General features: G+C 44.2%; 2 protein-coding genes across 3 annotated transcripts in view; one reads left to right on the top strand and one right to left on the bottom strand.

Annotated features, from left to right (window-relative positions):
* The window catches only part of WARS1 (tryptophanyl-tRNA synthetase 1), a 141,257-nt gene extending 136,914 nt beyond the window's left edge, over positions 1 to 4,343 (bottom strand). Inside the window, exon 1 of the mRNA XM_086937813.1 lies at positions 4,095 to 4,343. The gene's annotated coding sequence lies outside the window, so the exon portion shown is untranslated. The remainder of the gene's footprint in view (positions 1 to 4,094) is intronic.
* Positions 1 to 23,925, top strand: part of WDR25 (WD repeat domain 25) — an 850,076-nt gene that overhangs the window by 673 nt on the left and 825,478 nt on the right. The window contains exon 2 of one of the 2 annotated variants that reach the window (XM_086937810.1): positions 1,430 to 1,627. The gene's annotated coding sequence lies outside the window, so the exon portion shown is untranslated. Of the gene's footprint in view, positions 1 to 1,426; positions 1,628 to 23,925 lie in introns of both variants that reach the window. The other variant, XM_086937809.1, reaches the window with a different exon arrangement.

Consider the following 23,925-nt stretch of genomic DNA (forward strand, 5'->3'; position numbering starts at 1 on the left):
TACTTGTGTCCTTGCAACTTGTAGTGAGCTTTCATTACTAAATGAATGTGTGCTCTATTGTTGAATCCTGGTCACGTTCCCCAAGCTGTGTAGTGTGCAGAGCAGCGCATCTTCTAAAACACTGGCAGTTTTCATGGATGCGTTTCAAAGCATAAGGATAAATGCTTCAAATAACTTAGCCGTTGTAATGCTGGTTCCTTATTTTGTTTGCTATTTGTGTAATTGAAAGGCCTGGTTGCCTGTGGCAATTGAGGTTTACGCCCTATTTAGGAAACATAGTCCGACGCATTCCAACATCTTGCAATATCTACTTTCGCAAAACAGGCTATCCTTCTGGTTTCGTTCCATGTGCATACAATGTTTTTAACTCGTTTGTATATATTATTGAGACCGGGCCAATTACGTATTCCCTGTTTGCGCTAATTTACATTGACCGCTAAGATCTCCGTAAAAATGAAGCAGGTCTTGTTACATCTGCCACTATCGATCCCAGCCATATATTATCCAGTTACAACCTGACCTACTGCTAAAGTGCAGAGGGATCGAGCCCTAAGATAAATCACATTTCTCTCTCTCTCCCTCGCTCTCTCTCCTTGCGCGCTCTCTCGCTTCTATCATTAAGGTGAAAGCACGCACAAGTTGCAGTAACGCGTGCCTTCCCCATTGATTGAGATCTTATAAGGGGTTTCCCCATGCCCTCTTCTCGTTTGAACTGCGGGTACTGCATGTGTCAACGAGGTATGGGATCCCTTTATGTTAAATTGCATCTCTTACCAAACTTCCGAACACCTCTGGCAAAACACTTATAAGGTCCCAGAGGGGAGACCTATTGGCTATGCCAATGCTTTTGCTTTATGTATTTGCCATTGTAATGCCTTTTGTTTCATTTATAAAGCCATTACATATTGCACAATTAACGTACAATACTACTAGCAAAGCTAATATCTTTAGCTTAATAAAAGGTGAAACCTATTGCATTTTTAACGCTTGTCCTTTCATGTTGGGGGTGCCGGTGGGCAGAGGGTAGCAGGCATCTGACTCTCTATGCATCTGTGGGGATAGGTAACTTGATTTCCCGTCACAAACCCCAGTGTGAAAGTTCACTTATTGATAGTTCTTCTATTTCTCTCATAATGCCTCTACTTTGCTATTACTATTTGTCCTGAGCAGCAAGACCTAAGCATACACTCTGGCTCTCCGCAAATAAAGTTGATTATTAGGGTAATTTCTTCAATGGCCTTCAGTGCATGCCCAAACACTTCTTTGTAGTCCAAAATCTAGGCATATTAGATAGAAATTGCACCAGGTCAGTGTACTTTTTGGGGTGCTTTTCTCCAATTAAATCTGTTAATCAGTTTGATATGCTTTGTATTTTACCTCTGAAACTTAAACCACACACAAACTAATTCCTGATTTTTATATCTAGCAGGACATAATCATGGCTTCATTCAACGTCCTGTTTTTCACTTGAGATCATTCTGTGTGTGTTCGAAAAGATGGTGACTTCCTGCTTTTGGACAATCCCGGGGAAGTTCTTTGTAAATGGCTGGTCGAAAATGTAGATGAAGCTGGTCGGCCATCACCAAAGAGAGAGGTTTTAAAGCTACGATTCTGTTCCAATCATCTGGTAAGCCCAATAAGTAAACCTTTATAATTAGTTTGCAACTGCAGGATAACGGTACAAATTACCAACCTGTTTCAGTAAAAACCTACTTTGTGATTCATTAATCCAATAATGGACAGTAAAAATGAACATGCATGTCCCCACATATGCCTTGGATTGCTCTCCAGAGACATATGTAACACTTATGAAAAGGACTGAAACGTTTAGCTTGTGGCACTACTATAAGGCAGCCATTTTTGGATAAACTATTTTTATTTAGGCAACTTTTTTTCAGGAGGTTCAAGTTCAGGCATACAATGTGTACTGTCTATTAAGGAAAACTTACTTACTTGGTTATGGATAGATTGTACATTTGTCCTTTATTATCAATACCTCTTTATTTATATATTATGGCTAGAGTGTGAAGATATATTGCAAGTGGTCAATGTGTTCTTTTCTGTTTTGACGTTTATATGTAAATATATTTTTTTTCTCTTGCTTTTTTTAGTGAAGAAACAGTGTCTAATGAATCAGGATATTTTTCAAGAGATAATTGCAAGCTTTTCTGGCACAACAGAGGGTCTAAAACCGGTGTTACTTCAAAGGGCACTGGAGAAAAAGCAGATGTTAATGGACTGTGGCAATCGGGGAAGCGCTGGTAGACTTAAGAGGGTGTTACGCGAACTACAAGAGGAAGAAATTGCAGAGAAAAGATGCAAGGACAAAAAAGCCAAGCAGTGGACTGGATTATATAAGAGTTGGTAACAAAGCTCATGCTGAAAGCACAACTTCTCAGCCTGGTGATGCAAGTTTGCGGATGAATTTGCAGAAACTTGAAAACCTGGCCCTTTTAGCAGGGGTGGCTAGTGTCCTTCATCAAAAATCCACAACTAAAAATGACGCATCAGACCATGAAAATGAACTTGTCTTGGAGTCCCCGCTTAAATCCAAATATCCAGGACAAAAATATGCCCCCCTTTCACCACGTCATCCTAGAGTAATCAACACTCATTCTGAAAATACAATGGGGCCATTCTGATGTAATCAATAGCCATCCTGAAGCTGTCATGGGATCATTCCAGAGTAATCCACTTCCATCCTGGAGTGGTTATAGGATCATCCTGGAATAATTGACAGTCATCCTTAAATTAGCTAGAACCCATCCTGGAATAATTCTCCCTAATCCGGAAGTGGTAATCGCTCCCTGCCAGTAGAAGTCATCAGAACACCATTCTACTGTAGTTTTTGTGATGAGTCTAGGTTCGTCATTACATTTACATTTTTTGTCCTACAGGCATACTTCAGGATGGCTTGGGATGACTTCACCAGATAATTGCAGGAATAGCCTGACTGTAATCATCAGATGAGTCCGGAATGACTCCAGGATGATCTTCCTTTTTGACATGGGATGGTCATCATAAAAGAGACACTACAAGGCGATGCTAACTCTGTGACAGTATAATTGCCATGTCTCCCTGCTGGCATGCCACATGTTAATAACACATTGTAGGCAGCAGGGTGGTCCCTGCAAGGTATCATGGAGGTCAACCCTTCCTCTGACATAAAGGCCAACCCCTCAAATCAGAATATAACATTTTAATTCCAGTTTGTTTAATTAACGCGTACCCACATGCAACTCTGGGAATTTGCATAAAGGAGTTAAGTTCAGATAGATGACTGACCATTTTTCGTTGTTAACACGCAACATTTGATAGCACGATGAAGGCTAAAGGGTGGTCCCTGCTAGGACGTGGGGGGTGGGGAGGGTTTCATCCTTCTTATTTAAAGATAACTTATGAAACCAGATTTTAAAGTTTTGTTATATTTGTCATATTTATCATAAGCACCGCTGCAAATTTGCACAAATGAGTAGAGGGCCAAAGGCTGTTCAAATGGACGAAGACATTGAGGGGAATTGCTTTAACAAGGTTTTATTTTTCCATTACTGTAAAGATTTTAATTAATCGAACAGTTAAACTCAATTCCACACTTGAGCTTTGAAGCAAAACTCACGCACACCCTAGGCTGTGTGGTTACCCACATTCTAGAAAAATCTAATACAGAGTGAGGAAGTACACACCCTGACAAAGCACAAACGCTAAGAGGAGTCATCATTTGGAGATGGTCGATACACAAATAGCAGTAACAAATTACACACCTTTAAACTTATCTTAGTTAAAAGGTGTCCACGCTCACTGGGATCATCAGCAACCTGATGACAACCAAATGGCCCTTCCAACCAAGAAGCTCCGTCACTCAAAACGGGTACATCTCTATTAACTTCAAAAGAAATAATCTTACCGAACAATCAGTCACCACCCTCGCTGTAATATTAAGTTGGAAAGTATCTGTGGATAAGGTGGCTACCATCGGTGTTGTTTGATTAATGATTATAATGCCTGTTGTCATGTGTATAGATACGTTATGTCCATTTCGTTGCCTGGCGATACCATAAGCAGTGCAACAACGAGGATCGCAGCCTTTAACTCACCGTCAGCACAGCTCGGACCCAGAACTGCAAGCACATTGCATCAGCTTAGAGCAGCACTCCAGCAACAGAGCCGGCAGAGTGTCACAGCTAATGTGTTCCGTGCGGAAACACCTCCTTACTTCCGCCTCATTGCTGTCTCGGCCCCACGTGTATCTAGCCATGGTGTTCGACTTAACCAAGGGATGCCTTACTGACATCTTTGTCGCCTAGCATTCACTGCTGCTTAACTCTTCCGCTTTACATGAAAACACCTTGCTTAGGTGCACCATTGCCAATAATCCGTTTTCAAGCTCTTCGTAGCAAAAGAAGCACGCGATAGCTGAAAGAACTAGTGGCCATCTTGGAACGGTAAACCAATGATTATTAAAGTATCTGAACATAAGCCGTGCTTAATAATAACTTCAATAGCCTTCAGTTATTCTTGTACGCAATGTAGACACGACTTGATTTCAACACATTGCTTAGTGAAAGCTCCATAATATCGCAGGCTTTGCAGTACATTTTTTTTGCATTATTGGAAATATATCCATTGCGAAATGGCTGCTGTCCGAACTTTCAACCCATTGCTAAAGTCCCAGCAAGCGTTATCATGATAGTCCTTTCTTTGTATCGGCAGCCGATTCTGTCATTTTCATTGGCTGGCATCGGAGTGGTAAAGACTACTGTTGATACATTTGAGTGTTCCTGCATGTGTTCTTCTGTGTGCTCATTGTTGCTCCCGTTGTAAATATTTTCCTCTGCATTCCACAACTGGACACGACGCACAGTCCTCGCAACTATAAATGTAAAGTCTTGCATTTGGTTGTTTGACAAATTTGCTTTCATAGCCTACTCTTTTAAAATCGTCCACCCCCACTAATCTGCAGGTACTGCTTAACTTTCACTGCGTTGTAGGTGATGCATAATACAATTTACGGGGATGGTAATAAGTCAGTCCGATAGCTCTTGTGTGTTTTAGTCTATGAGAGGTAGCTGTAGTAGACTAAACATAGTAGGTCTTGCTGCTCAGCCAGAGTGGAATGAGTGAAATGTTGGTGAGTGGTTAGAATGCAGTGTTTGAATGTCTGAGCGTGAGGATCAGTTGTGAACTGGCTGAGCAGCAAGTGGCTGCTCCTGGTGGGGTCACCTTACCATCTAACTTTAATAAAGAGATCTACACTCTCTACACCTCGTCTTCTTCCAATTCATCATAATTCCTATTATTACATCTGGCGACGATCCAGAAGAACCTGTCTGTGCTGCTGCCTTAATGGATGGTTGAACAGAAAACGGAATTAATTAAGGTAAAGCTCCTTCACGAAACGTTAATCGACTTTAAGATCCTGAGACAGAGACCCCACCAGTGACCTTCATCTGTCGCCCGCTGACGTGTGTCAGGACTCGGGGCTTTTCATGCGACAGTTCCTACAATTCTACAGGTTCGCTGTTTTTGGATTAGTAAAAGAAAAGACATTGGACTAGTTTCTATCAGTTCCAAGATTATCTGTCGTTTTTTCAACAAACCCACCTTTAGTGTAATGTGCATGGGGCATTTCAACCTTCATATTTTGGAACTCTATACACTCAATTCTCCTTCTTGCTAATTTATGTTACTGGATTTTTATTCACGGTGTGTAGAATCTACAATCTGTTTCTGAAACGTTGGACTTATTTTAAAGTTCAACAGGGTGCAATTTTCACCTGTCTTAATTTATATATTAGTCTTTCCTTATTTTATTACGAATTGCTTCTTCTGTCCTTCTCTTTTTCTAACTTTTGCTTTTCTTTCCTTCATTTGCTCTGTTATTGGGGAACAGATTTGCTTTGCATTTTCTTTTATGAATTATTACTCGTCCTTTTCCTTCAGATGCAATGTTAACAATTTTCAGACTTGCTATGTATTTTCTTTTTTGAATTATTACTTGTCTTTTTTCCTTCTTATGCAATTTTCCCCATGGTTGATTCATATTATTATTGTACTTGCATAATTCTTTTGTTTCTGTTTAAAAGGGGGAAGGTGATGTAGTAGACTAAACATAGTAGGTCTTGCTGCTCAGCCAGAGTGGAATGAGTGGAATGTTGGTGAGTGGTTAGAATGCAGTGTTTGAATGTCTGAGCGTGAGGATCAGTTGTGAACGGGCTGAGCAGCAAGTTGCTGCTCCTGGTGGGGTCTCACCTGGATACTTACCATCTAACTTTAATAAAGAGATCTACACTCTCTACACCTCGTCTTCTTCCAATTCAACATAATTCCTATTATTACAGTAGCTTATTTTGGGAAGCTTGTTTTTTCGCGTAGGCTTTCCTGAAACGTCAAACAGTGAAGTAACTTCATGTTTGTGGAATCCATCACGTCATGTGAAGTGACATCACATGATGTGACAGTGATATGGTTAAAACATGCCCAAAACATTTTACATTTATAAAATCACTCATAATCCTATCTGTCGCTTTACTCATTTCCTCCAGGAGGGACATCTCGATGCCATATTGTAAAGCTGCCATGGGGCTCATTTGACACCCTTAGTTAAGAATCCCTTACATGTCTGGTTGTTTTATTTTCCCCATTATGAACATATCCGTTAAAATCCAATCCTCGATGAACTGACCAGGTGCCCCCTGCAAATAGCAGTGTGGCGCCGTTAGTTGCTCCATGGGCAGGAACCAAGGAGCTCTCATCGGTTTCGCCGTGAGAAGGGTCGCACGTGACGGCATCTGGGGGCACCTGGGGCAGCAGCATATAAGGCATTGCGATGCGAAGGATCGGCCACTTTTCTCTCCACTGCACACACAGCCATGACGCATCAAACACCCACCCACCCACTCACTCCTGGAGAAAGGAGGAATTGGCCCGATTCCTTGTAGCAGAAAAATAAGGGCACCCAAAATTTGGACTGATTTACTGAACTTACACCTCGGAGGGGTGTTGATTTGTGAGGGCACTGGGCAGGCAGGAGAGGAGGCTACCTTGCTAGTGGTCCTGGACTTTTTTGCCTTACCCTGAGATGCCTTGAGTTGAAAATTTTGGGGTTTTTGCCTGGTAGGTAGGGAGAGAGCTCTATGCGGTGCCCTGGTGTATGTAGAACTGAGGGTATTGCCAACCCCTTGAGTGAAGGAGGGGAAGTTCCACTAAGGTATTCCCCTGGATACCCTTGGTTGAGGGTGTGTGTGATGGATATGGAAAAGGGACCTTCTGGCACTTTTGCATTCTGAAGTGTTGCACTGTAATGGGTGGAGACAACTGTTTCATTACTTTCACATTCTGTGAGCTATTTCGCTGATCTTACATCCTGTATTCTCACAACTATAATGTTTTTGTCTGAACTTACAAGTGCATTCTAGAGTGTTGCTTTGTAATGGGTGGCGACAACGGTTTTATTGCTTGCACAATGTTTGAGCTGTTTTGCTGATCTTACGTCCTTTATTCTTATAACAATAAATACTTTGGCTGATCTTACATCGTGTATTCTCATAACAATAATGTATGCTTAACTGATGGTATTGTTCCTCTCTAATGCTATGTGACCATGTGAATAAAAGGCTACGCCCTTGGTTAAACCACATTAATCACAGTTGTCTATCTCCTTGGGAGTCTTTTCAGTGGGGGATCAGTGATTTGACGTTTATGAGTGCACTATGCTAGTCAGTTAAAAGTTGAAGAAATTGACACAACACAACAAGTGGGCACTAGGTACCTACGCCTGTTGTGTTTAAAAGACTATGTAAAATGGTGAACATTTTCATTTGGAATGCTTTTGCTTAAACTGTATGTATAGTCAAACAGTCCCAATTATGGTCGAATTAGCTTTTCTTGATATATGTCGGAGTCTGATTAAGATGGGTGGGGATGAGACTGGTTTCCTATTAGTGGAAGTTGGGGAGGCCTGTATGGGGATTGGAAGTGATGCATAATTAGTGGCTGTTCATTGTGTAGTGGATTATCAGACCACAGGCTTGACTGTTTAGGAAGTGCAGGGTTTTTCTGTGCATGTATTTTCATTTCAAAATGTTAATGCAGTATGTGGCATAAAAAAATCTACATATTATGACATTAAATTAAATGGAAGTTAAGTCCATAGAAAAACATTTCAGGGAACACTCGTGTGGAGATGTACATCTATTTAGTCTTATGAGTTAAAAAACAGAGATGAAGCGTCTCGGTGTTGTAGATAAGTCCTTTCAATTTCCATTCCAAAAAGAGCCCATAAAGCCAATCCATTTAATTCAAGAGTACTTCTTCAGTGCAATTTGTTTTTGAAAAAAACAGATCCCAGTAATTCTGGTTCCTTCAGAGAGCTACAACAGTTTTATTATACTATATGAATGCTATCAATCATCTTCACTATATCTAGGTTCAGTGTGACAATGTGACTCCTCTTTACATTCCATGTTTATTATATGTGAGTGAGAAATGACGAAGAAAATATACGCTGTGATTTTCATAATTACTGTTAATAAAGTAAAAAAAAAAGCTACAACAGTTTTGGTCACAATATATCCAAGTCCATTAAGTCATTAGTATAGTGGACAGTAATTGATACTCTAGCCAGTATCCACACCTATTGTACATATTGGCACCATTATGAAGAAGATTGCTTGAATGAAACACGATGGCTACCATATTAGTGTTCTACCTAATTTTCTACGACCTGTGTCTAGTAATAGGTGTAACTGTTTACGGAACGTGTATGCTTGAAAACATTATAAATCTTTATATTGAGAAGTAACTCTGTGTTCAGGTGACTGTTGATCACTTGTGTTCAGCATGTTCCACACAAGGTTTTTGGCTCTGCAGAAAAGGTTTCCAACCGGGCAAAGATTCTACATAGTAAGTATTCTAAGCAGCTGTGAGTTATTGGACCGGATCGTCTCTGCATCAACATTTCTATATCGCATAGAAGACTGCGCACTAGGCACCAACTTCTGTATGTGTGCCTGTTTTGCTTCAGAAGATGAGTTATCTGTAAATCTTTCACCACAGTATGAAGGATGCAGGTAGTAGGATTTTAGTACCTTTAGAACTTGGTTACTTTAAGTGCATAGTCTCTCTTTGGGCAAGTTTTGCATAGAGTGTACACTGTCCTTAGTAGATGTGTTTTAATACTCTGTGGTGTATTTCTCATGAGAGTTTCACTGTCTGCAATTAGTGTGGTACAAAGTAAATTATTTCCATAGATTAATAGTGTTCACAGTACCCACTATTCTACTCATACCCACTTCATTTCTCAATGTAGGTTCAGTGACTGTGAAGGGTTTGATACAGGCGAAGACTGACCGTAGCAGGGCATTAGTTATGTGACAGGTTTTAAGTATCTAGAGGAACTTGGTTTTCCCTTGGGAGGGAGGGGTCCACTTTGATTATGCTAGGTTGGGGATGGCATAGTGTGGGAGGGCGGAGGGTTTGGGTGCACGTCAGGATCTTATAACTAGAATTGTGTACACAGAAGATTCAGACAGAGAAGAGCACTACACAGGTGGCAGACACTCTGATGCAGGTAGTAACGATTCGCAGCTGAAAACTCAAGAAAGCTGAGTGAAAAGATGAGGCTCTGGACGTGGAATATTCGATGTCTTAATGACCATAGAAAACTATGTAAAGTAGTGGCCTCCCTCAAGGGGCATCAGATTGATGTGGCAATGATCCAGGAAACGCACTTAGCCCCCCAAAATGCGATGTTGTCTGCGAGGCGCTTGCTAGGGCAGTTCCGGGCTGCGGGCTTTACTTCACCTGCTAGGGGTGTCCTTACATGGGTTAATCCGAAATCATGCCTCACATTACTAGACGCCGATGTGGACCCCAGTGGTAGATTTGTTATCACATGATGCCGCAAAGAACGGTTCAGTGCAATGTTAGTTAACATATATGGTCCAAATTATGACGACCCGCAATTTTATCACTCTAGCGGCCCGCCTATTAAAAGTAGCCGACCTACCACAAATTTGAGAGGGGACTTCAATTGTATATTAGACCCAACTTGTGACGGATCCAAGGGTTAACCCGGGCAACCAGCTGCGGTTGCAGAAGCAATAAAAGACATATTGGACCAATTGGTATTGATTGGCGTGTGGAAACAGTGCACCAGTGACTTACCAGGGTTCACTCACTACTCAGAACCTCACGACACACATACCTGAATTGATTATTGGCTGACATCTACGAGTCTTCTCATGCAAATTGAGTCCTGTATCCCCTTCCCAAGAACCGATTCAGACAATTTCCCTATTCAACTCGACTTGGAAATGACAACAGATCGCTTTGCCCCTTTTACATGGAGGTTCCTGCCCTTTTCCCTGCTGGACCCGGTTTTCCACGCGGACATGTCACATCCATATTTTGAGACTAATATAGGGTCAGTTGATTAATTCCTGACGGTTTGGGAAGCCTTCAAAGTGTAATTAAGAGGAGAGGCTATCTCGAGGCATGCTGGGGTCTTACGTTCTATCCGAAACAGGCTTGCAAGACTAGAGACAGAAATAGCGCAATTGGAGAGGGAACACCAGCAGACTGGGTATAGGATGAGACTAGATGAGATTAAAGGAACTTTCAAGGAGTATCACGACACCGCAGATAGTGAAATCAAGAAACTAGGTAAATACTCTACTGCAAGAGAAACTTGGTTCAGGGATGATTCCCTCCCGAGCCTTCTAGCCATGCTGCCCCCGACCTATTCGGCCATTAGAATGGATCGCTCTGGGGAAAAGTTAGGAGGAGGTGTCGCCCTGATAACCCGCACTGACTTTCACTTCCAGACACTACCCTCCTCCCCTATCCCCGCTGTAGACTGTCTAGTAGTTCGTTCTACCTCATTTGGGGTTCCCCTGACCTGTGTGCTGATTTATCGTCCCCCTCAGTCCACTCCCCAATTTCTCACTTCCATTGAGGACCTGTTGGCCACTTTAGTAGTGAACAATTCTGCAGTCCTGGTTCTCGGAGATCTAAACTATTGGCCTAATGACCCGGCAGAGGACGCCAGATCTAAGGAGTTCACAGCCCTGCTTGTTAGTCTTAACTTCCTCCCCCAGCTTGCTACACCAACCCACATCCAAGGTCATCAACTTGACCAAATATGGACCCTCAATATCCCCACCAACTCTCCTACCATCTCGCCCTGTCCCTGGTCAGACCACTCCCTTATCTCCTTTGCTCTTAACCTCGGACAGCCGCCTAAACTTCCTTTGCCCAAAAACATCTGGGTTAGAAAGTGGGACAAGGCTGATCTTCCCGATGTCTGCTCCTCCCTTGCGGCATCTAGCCCTGAGCTTAATGATCTATCTCTCCCTACTCAGCTCTCAGCCATCAACAACTGGCTGCTTAAGGCATGCAACAGCCTTGTTCCCCTTAAGAGAGTGGCTATTAAACGCGCCCACGCTGCCAACAGGTGGTTCACTCCCCTCCTCAGGGACAAGAAGCTGGCGGCGCGCAGAGCAGAACGAGCATGGCGACGCACCTATTGCCCCCTTCTTAGAGCAAAGTACTGCCTGGTACTCAATGAATATAAAAGGGACATACTAAAAGCTAAAACTGAGTACTTTTCTGGTAGAATTTTGGCAGCGGAAAACCATTCTAAGGAAATTTTCGCCACGGTACACGAGCTCGCTGCCTCCGACAGGGTGATTTCTAAAATTCCTCCGTCTCAATCACTCTGCAATTCCCTCAACTCCTTCTTTATCGAGAAGGTAGCTCTCATTAAAGCCAACATCCCTCCCTCACTCCCGGCACCGTCCACTGCTCCCCCGCCTCCCGCTGCTCCACTCCTCACCCAGCTTCCCCTTTTGACACGAGAAACCCTTCTCCCCTTACTGGCCCGGGTAAAATCGGGCTCACCCCAGGACATCGGCCCGGCTTTTGCCCTGAAAGAAATCTTCTCCAGCTGTTACTCCCCTCCACTCACATTAATTAATCACTCCCTCACAACTGGCACTGTCCCAAACGCCCATAAATCAGCAGTCATCATTCCGATTCTGAAAAAGGCAGGTGCCGATCCATCTTTGCCCGCCAACTATCGTCCCATTTCCCTTCTCCCTTACTTAGCAAAGGTCTCAGAGGCTCATATTACCGCGACCCTGAGCTCCTTTGTGGAGTCCACTGGCCGCCTCTCCTCCTGTCAGGCAGGTTTTCGCCCGCTGCACTCTACTGAGAAGGTGGTAGTTTCGGTGATGGACAAACTGAGGGAGGGCATTGACATCTGCCTCCCCCAGGCCCTGGTCCTCTTAGATCTGTCCGCCGCGTTCGACACGGTGGACCATGACATCCTGCTGACCCGTGTCGAGGCGGCGGGCATTGGGGGCACGGCTCACGCCTGGCTCCGGTCCTTCCTAACGGACAGGGAGCAGGCTGTCCATCTGGCCGACTTTGCTGCCCCTCCTCGTAGAGTGACATGCGGCGTTCCCCAGGGCTCCTCTTTGTCCCCCCTGCTATTTAATTTATACATCTCACCCCTTATTTTTTCTTTACAGCAGATGGAGGTCTCGGTGTTCAATTACGCCGACGACCTCCAACTTATCTTTAACCTTTCCCATTCTCCCTCCTCTGCCCAGAACTTCCAGAGGGTGATGCTCTTCATCCAAGATTGGATGAACTGCAACCACCTTAAACTAAATCCCGACAAAACCGAACTGGTTTTGACCGGGAGTGGTTGCAGTCTCTGGTCCCCGTCTTTTTGGCCCGACTCACTTGGTCCCCCTCCCCTCCCAGTTCCAAAGGTCAAAACCCTGGGCATCTTCATCAATTCCCAGCTCTCCCTTCACACGCAGGTTCACTCTGTGGTGTCCTCCTGTTTCTTTTCGCTCCGCACTATTCGCAAGGTGTCCCGCTTTTTTTCTGTTCCCGCCCTCAAGCTTATCCTCATGGCCATGGTGCTATCGCGCCTTGACTATGGGAATGTGGTCTACAATGGCGCCCCAGACTACCTGATCCGTCGCCTTCAACAGATTCAAAATCAGGCTGCCCGCCTGATTTATGGACTCCCTAAATTTCACCATGCTACCCCGTTGCTACAATCTTTGCATTGGTTACCGGTGAAGGAGAGGGCTCTCTTTAAGTTGGGCTGCATGACTTATCAGGCTAGGTCAGGGACTGCCCCTGCCTTCCTCTGTGATGTCATATCCCCCTACCTTCCGGCCAGAGAGCTCCGCTCATCTCACCAGGCCCTTCTGACAATTCCCCGCTTCAGGAAGAAGAGGTCCGGAGGGACAAGATTTGCAGTCCTAGCTCCGTCCTTCTGGAACTCTCTCCCTTCTGCCCTCAGAGCCTCTACCTCTTATGCGGAATTTCGCAAACATCTCAAGACCTTCTTGTTCTCCAGATCCCTTGCAGTCTAGTCTCTGTCTTTGTCCACTGAATCACCGCTACCTAGCGCCATGAAACCGTCCCGGTATAAGAGCGCTCTACAAATATGTTAAAATTCAAATTCAAATTCAAGAGTGTATGGTGAGGGTGAGAGGCTGGGGGGTTACACTGGCAAACCTTCAGCAACCTAAGAGGGCCAGTAACACTCTGGTGGAAATTCTAAACGAGCAGGGCGTTCTGATCCACCACTCGAAGGGGATTGCGGACAGGTTCAGTAGGTACTATGCAGACCTATACAGGACTAAGATAACAGAAGATGATGCTGCCATTGAAGATTACTAAGCACACATCAAGATGGCATGGCTTGCAGATGAGCATAGAAAGTATCTCATGGCTCCCCTTAGAACCTAGAGAAATACGAGGTGCACTATCATGTATGCGATCGGGTTCCGCGCCGGGCACTGACGGCCTCACTGTAGCCTTCTACAAAGCTTACCTAGACTTGATCATGCCCCATCTAGTTACCTTATTTGAGGAGATGGGAATGCAGAAAAAGATACCCCAGTCGTCGAGAGAGGCAATAATTGTAACTATACTGAAGCCAGTAAAATTCCCCGCAGACTGTTCGTCATACAGGCCTCTGTCGCTCCGAAATGTGGACACAAAACTTGTTGCTAAAATTCTTGCCAACCGTATAGCTCCCCTAGTCCCAATGCTAGTTGGGGCAGAGCAGGCTGGATTTGTTCCGGGCCGCACTTAACCCTCAACCTCAGAACAGTCTTTGGTGCGATCCAACATATCAACCAGTAACCAAAGCGGTTGCAGTGTTTTTAGACGCAGAGAAAGCGTTCGATTCGATGGAAGGGCCATTAATGTAGGCGGTATTACGGTGGATCGGAGTAGGCAAGATCTTTCTACAGTTAGTCAAGGTATTATATGAAGCCCCAATGGTGAGGATTAGGCTGGGGAATAGTCATGGCCCCAATTCCCATCTCCAGAGGCACTCGCCAGGGTTGCCCTCTGTCCCCTTTACTGTATGCTTTGGTGGCGGAGCCCCAACTCTGTGCATTATGGAAATACCACAGACATAGAGGCGTTCGCTTCCCCAGTTATCAACCAATTGTGTCAGCATACGCAGACCATGTGCTACTGTATGTGAGAGAACCGGAAACTCACCTTACCCCGGTCCTCACAGAGATGATCAAGTTTGGACAATTGTCTGGTTTAAAGATTAACTGGACCAAATCTTTAATATTCCCCCTTACCCCTGCGAATACCCCAGTTCAACTGGAATTTCCTCTACAGTGGACCAGACAGTCGGTCTGTTACTTGGGGATCCAAATCCACTCTGACTCTGCAGTAGTCTTGACAGACAACAATGGTAAAGCTGTGGGGAAGCTGGAGGAAGATGTCACCAATTGGGTCGGACTGCCGCTCTCTTTTGCTGGGGAGAGTCTCCCTAATGAAGATGGTGGTGCTCCTGCGGTTTCTAGTTCTCTTTCAGAACATACCCATGCTCCTCCCAGGGCACATATTCACCAAACTAAGGTCACTGATGATTCACCAACCCCGGGTCAAGTGGGAAACACTTACACTTCCGTATTCCTTGGGGTGACTGAACGCACCTGATTGGGAATTATACCACAGGGTTGCACAGAGCTCACATGCTCATGCATGGCTACATGGCCTACAGCACCTCCCACATTTACACATAGAGAAAACGGCTGCAGACAGGAACACATTACCACAAGTTATTTTTAGCATGCCCTCTCAGAAATACAGCATTTTAGAATCCCTCAATTGTACTGTCCAAGCATGGCAAAACTTACTAGACAGGCAAGCAGGAGCCATTATTTACACACCCAGACTCCCAATAGAATGGTGCACTTGGCTCCCGACGGTAACAGATAAGGAAGTATCCAAAGCATTAAACACAGTGGGTATTGAGGTAGTAGGTGACTTATTCCAGGATGGCGAATTGCGTAAGTGGGAAGATGTCTCCGGGGAGGAACAAGTGCATTCGCCGCTAGCGCAATACCAGTTTTTAAGGGTTAAATACGCAATGCAAAGTTTGCTAGGCGATGGCACGCTAGAACCAGATGAGATTTCAGCCCTAACCTACACTATATGTGCCCCATCCTCCTCTAAGCTGACATCTACAATATATAATGTTACGCAAGAAAATAGTAGGCCACTGCTTTCTAAGCCACGACTGGATTGGCAAAAAGATTTAGCCAAAGTAATAGATGACAACACCTGACGATACTGCTGTGAGGTCACTAAATGAATCTCCCTGGATGGCAGGCACCGTCTTATTCATTTTAAATATATCAATAGGATATACTACACTCCAGCTAGGCTGCACAGATATGGTCTAAGGGATTCTGCTGCCTGTTATTACACGGAGACAGTAGCCACTTTTATACATATAGCTTGGAATTGCCCTAGAATATTGCAGTTTTGTGAAAAGATCTTTCAGACTTAATGAGATCACTGGCCTTTCACTCACGCTTGACCCGTTTCTGGCATTATTGAGCTATAACAAGGGAGTAGGCAAGGAAGAACGATGGCTAGTTGCTATGGGTCTATTGCTGGCCAAAAGAAGAGTTGCAATGCACTGGGCACGTGGGCCAGCCCCTACTATAGATGACTGGCTTAATGATATGGTATACTGCAATACCCAGGCAGATATGTACAGTAAACTACTTCCCTCACAGAGTGGCCAAATCCTACTGAGGACTGTTCCAGCAATATTTAGTGGTCCAAAAATCGGGGGAGCACGGTGGAACAGGGGAAGATGATCCCAGTGTATACCCCACTATTGCGGAGGCAGGGAACTAATGCACGTATAACCCCAAGACAGTGTAAAACTGATTGTTTACTATTTTGTGCTCAGAGCAGTGAGAAATGCAGTTGTGATGAATATGCTATTGCTTAATTGGTTTCTGCTACTTCCTCTCTACCTGTCTAAGCAACTGATGTGCTTGACCTGTATTTGTTTCGGTTTTTCGTTCCTTTGCTTTGTTTATTCTTTTATATTTCTTTTGTAAGAGGAGGCTACTTATATTGGTGTTATGTTGTTTGAAAACAAATACATTTTTTTTACGTGGTTTTCCCTGAACAGTGGTATACAGATTGAACACTGAGTGCAGTACAGGTTTATATTTGGTTGAAAGTCAGCATGAACTTGGCTACCCATGAATTTTATGGTATAGGGTTGATGTTACACATAACACAAGCTTGCTTTACCTATGGGGGTCGTATGTGTGATAGCAGTAATGATGCTTCATATTATTCTGAGCTATTTTGCACTTTCATAGCTCTAATGGCATATCTGTTTATAGAGCAATGTGTATTAAAGAGGCTTGGATGATGTAATTTGAGATGTCAACAGCGATGTCATAAATTGTGTCATAGAACATGTCATGAGTGATGTAATATGTGGAGTCCTAAGCAGTGCTTGGGGTGAGCGCAAGTTATAGTTAGCTCAGCTAAGTATAACTGGTGAATTTCTGTGTTTGTTTGAGTTCAAAACGTACATTTTGTTAATGACATATTCACCTAACTGTAACATTACCTTACCCTCCCCAAGCCTATTTTGGCCCAAGGGACCCATCCCTCAGGACCACCATTATTCATAGGTGGGTGCCCTGATACCACCCACCAAGCAAAGCGTTGGTGTCCACTTGGGGGAGCCCCAGGGCCCACGCAGCCCCAGCTGGCTACCACATGGTGCAGTAGCTGGCATTGTTCCTGCCCGGTGGGAGCTTCTACTTATGCTTGCTCCCTCTGGGCAGTAGCAATATGTTTTCTGTGCCCGAATCAGTGTGGGCAGGGAAACATAATACAAGTTTGCTCCCTGCCGGAGGGAGCATTTTTTTTTCTTTTTTTTTTTTATTGAATTGGTAACAGTAGCATACATCTTGATCGGGCATTAGTCATTGCTTATCATGTTCATCACTATCAACTATATGAGATTGGTATTACTCCGAATAACGTCCTCAAGTTGTGAGTCAGGATTCGCCCTGGGACAGAGACCGCCTTTTCCGGTCGGACTATCCCCTGCATCAGAGGAGCCAATCTGTAGGCTAGAATGTTTATATAAATTGTGGTGTCTACATTCAGTAGAGATAGTGGCCTGCATGAGGAGCATAGTTCAGGCTGCTTACCCGGCTTTAGTATTGTCACTATCACAGCTTCTTTTAGTGTTGGGGCATTCTCCTTGCATCTCCTCATATAGTGTTTTGAGGTGCAGTAGTAATAGCTCCTGAAACTCCTTAATAGAATGCCACCATCAACCAATAAGATCCCGGCGATTTGCCTGCTGACATGCTATGCAGTGCTGTCCTGATTTCATCTAGTTGCAGGGGTGCCATCAGATGCTACCCACGCTCCTGCGCCAGACAGGGAATTTTTATGTGAGTCAGGTTAGTGCATCATTGTCAGTCAGGATTTGCGAACTGTATAATGTTTTGTAATAGTTGCTGAACTGTTGTGCTATATCTTCTGGGGCATGTAGGGGCTGACCTCTGTCTTCTTTAATGTCCGTGATCATATCTGACGTTCTCCGAGGTCTGAGTATACCGGCCAATGTCGCACCCATCCTATTTCGCTCTTCGTTGGAGCGCGCAGTGGTATATTTCCCTATATGATTCATGTTGTCGTTTGCTAACTCCTAGAACTCCGCTAACTTCTATTTTATATCAGCTATACGAAGAGGCCCCTCTGCCTGCTGCAACGCCCCCTCCATCTTGGCTATTTCTTTCTCTAAGGTCGCTAACCTTCCGCAAGCTTTGCGATTGTGATCCCTCGGATATAGTTCTTGAAGGCCTCTCATACCATTGCAAATGTGTTGTCCGATCCCATATTTTGTGTAAAATAGTGTTCTATTACTTGTGTCAGTTCTGCCTTGAAGATAGTGTCCATCAAAGTGGAAGTCGGAACCCTCCAAGTAAACGCTGGAACTCAACGTATTCGGTACTCTAATGTCAATTGCACTGGAGCGTGGTCAGAGTAGGTCCTGGGGAGGTGAGAACAGTCTAAGAATTGTGATTTTAATCCATTAGAAATCGGCCAGTAATCTATGCGGGTGTGCGTGACGTATCGGCCAGTAATCTATGCGGGTGTGCGTGACGTATACTGAGGAATAATGAGTATATCCCGACATAGATCTGCCCATTGTTGCAATTTGGCCTACACAGAGTGATAAAATTACGGATCATCCTAGGGTGGCCGGTATATGCCTATCACTAAAAAGACCAGTTCATCTTTGTGGCAATTCGCTATTATGTACAGACCTCCGGGATCTTTGTGTAGCCCCGTTAACTGCACCCCGGTGCTGCGGCCGCCCAAATAAACACCGTTGTCATGGGATGTGTAGCTGATGGCATAGCACTGGCCCTGCATCTTGCGATGCTTCAATGCCCTGTTATTTGGTTTAAGGTGTGTTTCCTGTAGGACTGCAAAATCTATTTTGTGCCTCTTGAGATATGCCACCACTTTTCTGACCTTTCTGTTATCATCCTGACATGCCCTCTTGCTAGTCACCTCTGAGTTCACGTCTGCCGTAGGTTCATGTGTTGTGCTGTACTGTTGTGGCGCCTGGTTCAGTGTTCAGATGTATTTCCTCCCATACCAAATATAGCAACAAATCCTACCCTAATTGTCCCTCCCATCCTATGTATACCCCCAACACTTATAGCATTCATGTGTCCCTCCCTCCAACCCTTAAACTAGCCCCAGTGAAAAAACTTTAGCTAAACAATTGCATTCGGTGGAGCACACCTAGGGGCAGATGTTGCCCACTCCCCGGCTCCCAGCCACTCATATGTTGCATAGGCCATTCCGGTACCCTGTTTCATATTCTAGGCGTTCCTTATAGTATTTGCAGTATTACTGCCCATTTTGCGAAGATTTCTAGGCTGGTCGTCCCTATACTGCGTGTCCAGTGCAATATGAGCAGTCAATCAAGGCCCCCAGGCCCACTTCACTCATTAGCTGTCATCAGAGCGGTCTTACCAGTGGTCGACACTGGATGCTTCGGTGGGATCCTTGCAACTGTGTGCCCCCCACTGGAGCGTGGGAGGTAAGGGTATATCCTTCAAGTCTACAATTAGATAATTCATCTCTCATATTTCCTCTAATAGTCTCTGCATTGGGTCTTTAAATTGGGATTTTATTTTCCCTGTCTCAGGCGTCAATGTTCCTCATTCTCTTGCGTTTCTTCCTCATATCCATGGGAGCCTCCAGGGAAGCCCTGTCGTTTTCCTGCTCGCCCCCTCTGTTTAATAAACTGCATCACTGACTTGGGGTCTGTAAAGTAGTGCACCTTGCCCTCCAGTTTCATTCTCAGTTTTGCAGGGTATTACATGCTATACTCCAGAATTAGTTTGCAGGAAGAAGTCCGGGAACAGGGATGTCTCAGTTCCTTCAAGGTGCAGGGTTCCCAACTCTCTAGCCTTCCTCAGCGCTGCTTCACGGGCCCTATAGTTTAATAATCTGGCGATAATTCGCCTAGGAGCTGCCCCCGGCACTGGGCGAGTCGACAGCGACTGATGGGCGCTCTCCACTACAAATATATCAGAGAAGGTTTCTCTGCCCAACAGGTCCGTCAGCACCCGCTCCACGTAGTGCTCCATGTTATTGGTGCTGGTAGATTCAGCTATACCAATAATTCTGATATTATTCCTTCTCAACCTTGCTTCTAAGTCTTCGGTTTTAGACTTCAGTGATTTCAGTAGTGTATTCATTTTGCTACGTGCTGTGAATTCCGTCTGCAGCACATCCTCCGAATTTGATACTCGCTACTTCACCGTATCAAGTCTCTAATTATGTTTGTCCAGTCGGTCTGACATTCTGTCCATACGAAAGGTGAGAGCATCAATTTTACTATTGATTTTTGAGAAGCTTTGCTGCATTGTTCGCAATATGTGATTCAGGACTGCCTCGGCTAAGGTCTCTGTGTCATTAGATGCTATTTAGAGGTCTGATGCGCCCATTTCATGAGACTTGGGAGCTTTGCGCAATTTGAATTGCAGTTACGAGTGTTGTTTATCTGATTTCCCCAGTCCTCCACGGCCCAGCTGCAGTGATAAATGTTTTTAACAGCAGCAATGTGAACTGGAGACTACTCACCTGAGTGGCCCAATGGAGGGCAATTAATTATTTATAGGTATGGAAGCAGCGATGCGAACCTTCAAGCTGAGCCCATGAATAAGGAGCAGGAGCTCCGAAACGCGTCGAGCTGTAATAATCATCGGAATGCAGATATCGGGTTTTCAGGAAATAAAGACTTCTTGAAAGTCATCTGCTGTTCGAGTGCAGCCTTGCGTTTGGAGCACCTGCTAAAAACATTTATCACGGCAGCTTGGCCATGGAGGACTGCACCACTTTAGTGATTGTATGTGGAGCCATGGGGCTTGGAATCATGCTAAGTCTTCAAAGTGAAACTGTAGCCCCTACAGATTAAAACTGATTCACATCCTGAGGCCCATTGGAGGGTTGTATACTTGAAATGCAACAGCTCGAGGTGACGCAGCACCCATGAGGGTAAGTATTTCTTTTAAATACACATTACAAGTTCCAACATGCAACAGGTGACTACTCGCCTGAGTGGCCCATTGGAGGGCGATTAGTTATTTAGAGATGTGCAAGCAGTAATGTGAACCTTCGAGCTGAGCATATGAATAAGGAGCAGGAGCACCGAAACGCACCAGGCTGTAATAATCATCGGAATGCAGATATCGGGTTTCCAGGAAATAATGACTTCTTGAAAGACATCTGCTGTTCGATTGTGTCCTTGCTTTTGGAGCACCTATTAAAAACATATATATATATGTATGTATATATGTTACCTACTGGCGGTCGCCAGTAGGTAGTTATAGTTAGGATCTACTTTCCATAGGAAATCCGCAACATTCTATTGGGAATAACTTTGGCGCCGGTGGACGAATCTTTGCGAATTTCTCCAAGTTCGTGGCCCGCTCCGCTCCTTTCCTGAAAATGTGGGGGGGATTCGTCAAGCGGGGGCCGAGATAAAAGGGGGTCCCAAAACGTGTTTTCCCCATGTTAATTTCCATAGGGCGGTTGGCCTCACTTTTGGCCCGAACGGCTGAATGGATTTTCACCAAACTTGGCAAAATTGTAGGGACTGGTAGCCCGATGTGCCTTTGCTATGTCTCAAGATATGTGCTCCAGTGGATTTTGAGTAATTTAGGTTCAAAAAAATATATATATCTATAAGCGCGCCCCGGGGAGCGCACCGGGCGTGCCACACGACTTGCGCACGGAAAGCTGATTGGCTCTCGGGTGTCTGTAAACATTCCAAACAGTCCGGAGCGGGGGGAAATGACCATAAGGAGGCAGAGTAGACCCCCCCTGACCCCCTAGGTTTGATGTGGGGGCCATAAAAGGGCCCCGCGGGGCAAAAAAATAATAATTTTGTTTTCGATTTGCTCGGGGGGAGCGCCCGGTACGCGCACCGGGGAGCGCACCGGGGAGCGTACCGGGGAGCGTACCATAGGGAAAAAAGAATGATAGTTTTCAAAAAATGTAGCATTTTTTTCATAAATTGGAGGTAGTTCTAAAAACTGTTTTTTTTTCTTTTTTGTTTTGTATTTTTTTAGTTTTTTTGAACATTTTTTACTTTTTTTTGGCTTTTCTGAACACTTTTTTATATTTTTTTTTTGTATTTTTTATGGGGAGTAACAAAAAACAGGGAATTTTAAATGGCTCAACTGGAGCCAAAAAAAAATCAGGAACATTTAGGGTTTTCTTGGACACTTATGGTTATCACCAGCAACCATGATAAGTTCAATACTTTGCTCACCATAGCAAAGTGTCTTGTTACAATATTTGCACACGATTTTGTAATCGGCAAACTTAGGTTGAATAGTAGCCAATGTGTCTCTTGCCCCCGGACCCGATGGAGTGGGTTGTTTTAATTTTGAGGGTCTAGACGTTGATGGGGGTAGCTTACTGCAGAGGTCCCTTAACTCTGCATTAGAATAATTGTTTGGATGCAAACGCATCATGTGGCGAATCATTGTATGATTCCAGAAGGAATACTTTTTGTTAGGGTTCCCCCTGGACAACTCTGCATCACAAATTAAACAAGTCACCTTTGCAGCGTTGACTTTTTTAAAACCCCTTGGGATTTTGTAGAACTTCCAAATAAAGTGCTCTTTTGGTTGGTAGGGCTGTTTATTTTCAGGCAGGAATTCCCTTCTCTGTTCCTCCTCTTCATCTTTTTCCTCCTCATCCTCTTGACCACCAATGTAATCTTCTGGTGGTCTTTTAGATGGTGGTGGTGGTGGTTGGGCAGATCCTCCAGCTGCTGCTGCTAATGTAGCCATTTCAAACTAGTAAAGAGTAGAGATAGAACTCCAAAAAGGTCTTCCTTAGTCAAATGACAAAGTCAGAATAAGGAAAAAAGGTGGGGGCTTTCATCATTTGGAAAACAAAACAGTTCTGGACCAATGAAAAGTGTTATTTTCAAGTCACATGACCCAGGCTTTCATCATTTGGAAACCAAAACTGATCTGCACCAATAGTGTTATTTTCAGATCACATGACCTGACGCGCTTACGCTACGCGCCCCGGGGCGCGCGGCGTAAGCGCGTCGAGACGTTGCGCGATCGTATGCGATCGCGTGCTTCCGGGTGCGCTTACGCAGTTCGTCATATGACTCATCACGCGACTGCGCGAAACGTCACAATGTTGTTTTTGTTCGCAGCAATAGCGCTAACGGGACGCTCCCCGGTACGCGTGGAAAAATTGCGCTGACCGGGGCGCTCCCCGGTACGCGCCCCGGGAGTGCTCCGGGGCAAAAAAAAAAAAAAGTAAAAATATAAAAAATATTATTACATAATTATACAACATAAAATTCGTTATAAAAAATATTACTTTTCATACCTATAGAGATTTGCTATTAAAAAACCTATTAAATTCACTGAAAAAACCATAGGTTTCACACCAGTTATAGTTATCTGGAAATTTTACTCTCATAAAACCATTGAAATTCCCACGTTATAGTTAGTTGGACTCACTATAACTTGCGCGTGCAATGCACTGCTGATGACGTCACATATTACATCACTCATGACATGGTCAGTGACTCACTCATGACATCACTGATGACACCATCCTTGTGACAGAGTGATAGACCTCCTTTCACTGTTAACTAACTCTTGAAACACATATTCAAAAATAGAAACTTAAATTTACAAAAAAATGGACATACCCATATCGGTTACAACAACCAATTCAGTAATTCCACCATCTATATACACATCCACTCATTCACCAACAGTTCTATATACTCACTCATCATATGTAGTGATACACCTATACATCCTGTTACACACCGACAGTCATCCATAAGTTACTCACACACATACTCACACATGCAACTAAACTATTGAACATCCATTTATTTGCATATAGAGCTGTACACACACTACCACCTTACTTCTATGGAAATTTACACATATTTATTCCCTTAAACAATCACTTATAGAAACATATACTTATTTAAACAGGAACTCTTACAATCTTTTACTCTCA

This window comes from Lissotriton vulgaris, chromosome 9 (genome assembly GCF_964263255.1).
Source record: "Lissotriton vulgaris chromosome 9, aLisVul1.2, whole genome shotgun sequence".
Lineage (NCBI taxonomy): Eukaryota > Metazoa > Chordata > Amphibia > Caudata > Salamandridae > Lissotriton > Lissotriton vulgaris.